General features: G+C 45.1%; 1 non-coding gene across 1 annotated transcript; it reads right to left on the bottom strand.

Moving 5' to 3' along the window:
* Positions 1-3717: 3717 nt before the first annotated feature.
* Trnat-ugu (transfer RNA threonine (anticodon UGU)) lies at positions 3718-3791 on the bottom strand. Its single transcript has one exon. It is a non-coding gene; the product is annotated as a tRNA-Thr (tRNA).
* Between the last annotated feature and the right edge of the window lie 972 nt (positions 3792-4763).

The raw sequence follows: 4763 nt of genomic DNA, 5'->3' as shown, positions 1-4763 counted from the left end.
TATACCTGCAAACAGACGCGTGGGCAATTTGAGAGAGGGCGTGTAGGTAGGCTCAGAGAAGTCGATTGGAATAATCGACGAATTACTCGGTATATGAATAGGAGAGGGTCACTTACGACAGTTTTGGCAAGAATGGGCGAACCATGGCCGAACACAGCGTCAAGAAGGAGCTGGTCGACCTAGGGACACGGCAGGACGTGAGGATCGTACAATCTTCAGAGAGCCGCTCACAGCCCCTCATTCATCATTAACATCAAAATGGCTCTGAGCACTATAGGACTTAACATCGGAGGTCATCAGTCCCCTAGAACTTAGAACTACTTAAACCTAGCTAACCTAAGGACATCACAGGCATCCATGCCCGAGGCAGGATTCGAACCTGCGACCGTAGCAGTCGCGCGGTTCCGGACTGAAGCGCCTAGAACCGCTCGGCCACCGCGGCCGGCTCATTAACATCGATCGGACGTGCAAGTAGTGCCTCAGTGGCTACAAGGACCATTAATGGCGGTTCACAGAAAGGGGGCTGAGCTCACAGCATGCCTTGCGCCGACAACCTTTTATCTTTATAGAACTACAAGCCCGTTTGCAGCGGTGCCGGGTACATTCAGCCTGGAATCTCGTTGACTGAAGCAGAATTGTCTTCTGTAATCTGCTTCGAACTGAGCCCAGATGACCAGTGAAGACGAGTCTGCAGACGCCTCGAAAAGCATTAGGATACCAACGTCAATCTCGCCCGCCGTACGGTCCGACGACCGGGAGAAATGGACAGGGGGGAGGTGGGGGGTGGGGGGGGGGGAGGAGGAGGCATTCAGTTTCATAGCAGGACTCCTTTGGTTGTCATTCGCGGCACCCTTATAGTACAGCGATACGTCGACGATATTCTACGTCGCATTTTGTTGTCCTTAATAGAAAGCCATCCTGGGCTTACATTTCAGAAAGATAATGCCCGCCCGCACTGGGCGAAAGTTTCTACTGCTTGTCTCCGTGCTTATGAAATTCTACCCTGGCCGTAAGGTCCCCAGATCTCTCCCCAATTGAGAACGTTTGGAGCATTATGGGCAGGGCCCTCCAACCTACTCGAAATTTTATCGATCTAACTCTCCAATTGGACAGAATTTGCACGATATTCCTCACGAGGGCATCCAACAACTCCATCAATCTATGCCAAGCCGAATAACTGCTTGCATAAAGACTATAGTTGGACCAACGCCTTATTGACTTGCTCAATTTTTGACGTTCGTTATCTTGAGTAAATCATCTAATTTTTCTAACTGTAATATTTGTTTATCTGTACACGTACATCACATGTACAGGATTCCATCTCATTCGGATGATTCCTTCGTGGTGCGTCTTTTTTTTTTGTCTTAGACTGTATACTGGATATGGCTTTGGACTTTGTTCTTAGTAATCGGAGGCGACAGACCATCCACTTGCTGCGAGTGCGTTCCCACGCTGGCATCCGCTGCAATGATGAAGCTGGCGTATTAGCGAAGCAAGCCGCCTATACAGACAAGTCCTTGATCTGAAGTTGTCATAAGCAGCCAAGAGTAACGGAAAACATCAAAGACAAGAAATATGGAACGTTTCCCAATAAACGAAAAGTGTTTACTTGCGGTGTTACAGCCTCGAATTCTTGCAAAGCCGTGGTTTACTAGGACAGATATGGACCTATCAACAATTTCTAATATCATTGGACTGGGCGTCATCCACGCCTCTTTCCCACTCGATCTACGTCGAGTCAATATTTACAGTTCTCCAATATGTGAATGTGATTCTGAAACGGAAGCTGATGTAAAACACATCTTGTTTTTCTGTCCCATGTTTGACTGTGAAAGGTTGGGCATCTTGAAGACATTGCTCAGTATGGGATACCATCTCCTTCAATCAGCTTCTTCATTTTGTTTGGCAAAGACATTGCCTTTGTAAAGTATTTGTTAATTTCCTCAAGAGTGCTGGAAAAAAAAACTGTAGGTTTTAATGGTATGTGTTTCTCATTTTTGTGTTTCAGTTCTGATGCAATTTCTGTAATGATTTGAACTGATAAACCACAACTGTTTGATTTACATCTAAATCTGAATGTTGTAGATTCATGGCAGACAAAATAGTGACAGCTTGTGCCCTTGTACATGTAAATATGACTTTATGTATTTCTATTCATACAATTCAGTGCACATTGTGTCTATATGTTTTAGGTGGGTATATAGAGCACACGCTCTGGAGGCCAAATAAATTAAAAAATAAGTCCGTTTGAAGAATATGAGGAATGTAGTAGGGAAGGCGAGCTGTCGCATTCGGTTTATTGGGAAATTTTGGGAACGTGTGGTTCATCAGTGAATGAGACCCCATATGGAACGCTAGCGCAACCTATTCCTGACTATTGCTCGAGTGTTTTGGATCCACACCACGTCAGATTAAAGGAAGACATTGAAGTGTTTCAGAGGCGGGCAGCTAGATTTGTTACCGGTAGGTTCGAACAACGCACAAGTATTGCGGAGATGCTTCAGGAAGTCAAATGGGAATCCTGGAGGAAAGGCGACGTTGCTTTCGAGGAACACTATTTAGAAAATTTGGAGAATCGGCGTGTGAAGCTGCCTGCAGAATGATTCTACCGCCCCGACATACTTTTCGCGTAAGGACCACGAAGATAAGATACGAGAAATTAGGGGTCATACGGAGGCATATAGATAGTCGTTTTTCTTGCTCTGTCTGCGAGTGGAACAGGAAAGGAAATGACTAGTAGTGGTAGAGGGCACCCTCCACCACGCACCGTACCGTTGCTTGCAGGGTATGCAGGTAGATGTAGATGTAAATGAACGATTGATAAAGCATTCTGCATTATTTATAATTCTGCTTTTGATGATGTTTCTGGCTGGTGACTCATCTCTCCGCTTCTACATTTTGCTATGTTTGATTTATGCGGCAGCTTCCTTTTGGATGTTGGGTATTTGCATTCAGGTTACATTCTGATGTCTATTCTCATGCAAACAGTTACGAAAATTACGGTGAGGTGGCGAATTGCACTGCAGTAGGGTGATAGTTTGTTTGCAACATTTTCAGGTCTTTAAATGTGTCTTCATTCATTTTCAAACTTCCTTTGTTCAAAGACGTGGATCGCTGTCTATCCTGGTGATACAGTATCTATTTATAACTCGTTAGTCCGCACGCTGGTCACATTACATCCCCGTTAATTTAAACGCGTTCAGGATCTGCTGATGTGTCAAGAATCTTTCTTCTATAATTTTTTATATATCGTGGCCTCTTATATCCCCTGGTCCAACGTAGGAGAAGTGTAATCTTTCATGTGTTGTTGCTTTTGAACTGGGTCTCAGTAACAAGGAATACAACGAAACTATCTACAATATATTTTCTTTCCCGTTTCACTTAATGACGTCCATTTTAAAGTTCTATTGTACACGTGTTTGTATGTTCACTCTCTTATCTGTATTCTATTTGATCACCAGCTTCACTGTGAAAGCTGCTTTCAGCAGAACTCTTAGTCAATGCGAAGTCCTGCTTCAGTCAGCACAAGCCATTTTCAATTTCTTTGCATACCTTTGCATACCGAGACCATATTATGTACTGTATATTTCATGTATTTGTGTAGTACGCTAGTTGATTGTCGTTCTCAAACTCATAGCACTTGAAATGATAATTAAATCAAGACCCTACACTGCCGACAGGCGTTGATATACAACGACGGGGACAGTAGAAAATGTGTGCCCCGACCGGGACTCGAACCCGGGATCTCCTGCTTACATGGCAGACGCTCTATCCATCTGAGCCACCGAGGAAAAGGCGACTGCAGGGAATTATCCCTTGCACGCTCTCCATGAGACCCACATTCCCATCTTACATTCGTAGTGCCCCTGCCCATTACACTCATTACGCGCGGCAGACAATCTTACCGAGTCCCGTAAGAGTTCGGGCAATACGTGTGCATCCGCACGGAAGAAGAAGGTCAATGGCCGGTTAGCCTGAATTACATGTGAAGATGGTATCTGTTCTTTCGGATATGTCCGGTTGTTTTTTCCATACATCCGCATTCAATCTACGTAGAGCAAGCTCCCATTCATCACACCAAACAGGAGTTACGTCTTGGTCATCTTGTAGCCTGCTAGTCACTCAGCGATGACACCTTCGTGTACACCACAGCATCATCGGCAGATAGCCGTAAATTGCTGCCCCAGATGACAGTCAACCTTTTTCATTCAGGATATTTCGAAGCTGTTCGTTCAAATTAGTACAAGAGGTAGAGATCATCAAAACAAATTTAGATAACGAGCATATGGTGTCCTAATTTTCCTTGTAATGTTAGAGAACATTTTGTTAGTGTTGCCGACATGTACTTCTGTGTGAATGTGTACAGATGTTTGGCTCTGAGATCTGCTTGGAAACAAAGGATTTACTTCCAGCACGATGGGGCGCAAGCTCATTTCAGCACTGACGTGAGGAATCAACTGAGGGCCACCTTCGGGAATGGATGGATCGGCCGTGGTCGCCCTGTGGCCTCACCGCACAGGTCACCTGACCGCACATGTTTGAATTTCTTCCTCTGGTGGCACATACCTGTAAAGCAGCCGACGTATGAAGTCGTTGTGGAAACAGGAGGCCTTGTCGCTATAATTACCATCACTGTTGGTACCAGTGCGGACATACGAGGAATCTCCTAGCGGACACGACAATCAATGGTCCGACGATATATCGCATGCATGCAGCCGGTGGTCGCTCATTCGAACAGTTCTTGATAAAGCCACAGCTGCAAT

The sequence above is a fragment of the Schistocerca serialis genome, chromosome 1, assembly GCF_023864345.2.
Source record: "Schistocerca serialis cubense isolate TAMUIC-IGC-003099 chromosome 1, iqSchSeri2.2, whole genome shotgun sequence".
In the NCBI taxonomy this organism is placed as follows: Eukaryota; Metazoa; Arthropoda; class Insecta; order Orthoptera; family Acrididae; genus Schistocerca; species Schistocerca serialis.
This window is presented reverse-complemented; position numbering and strand designations above follow the sequence as displayed.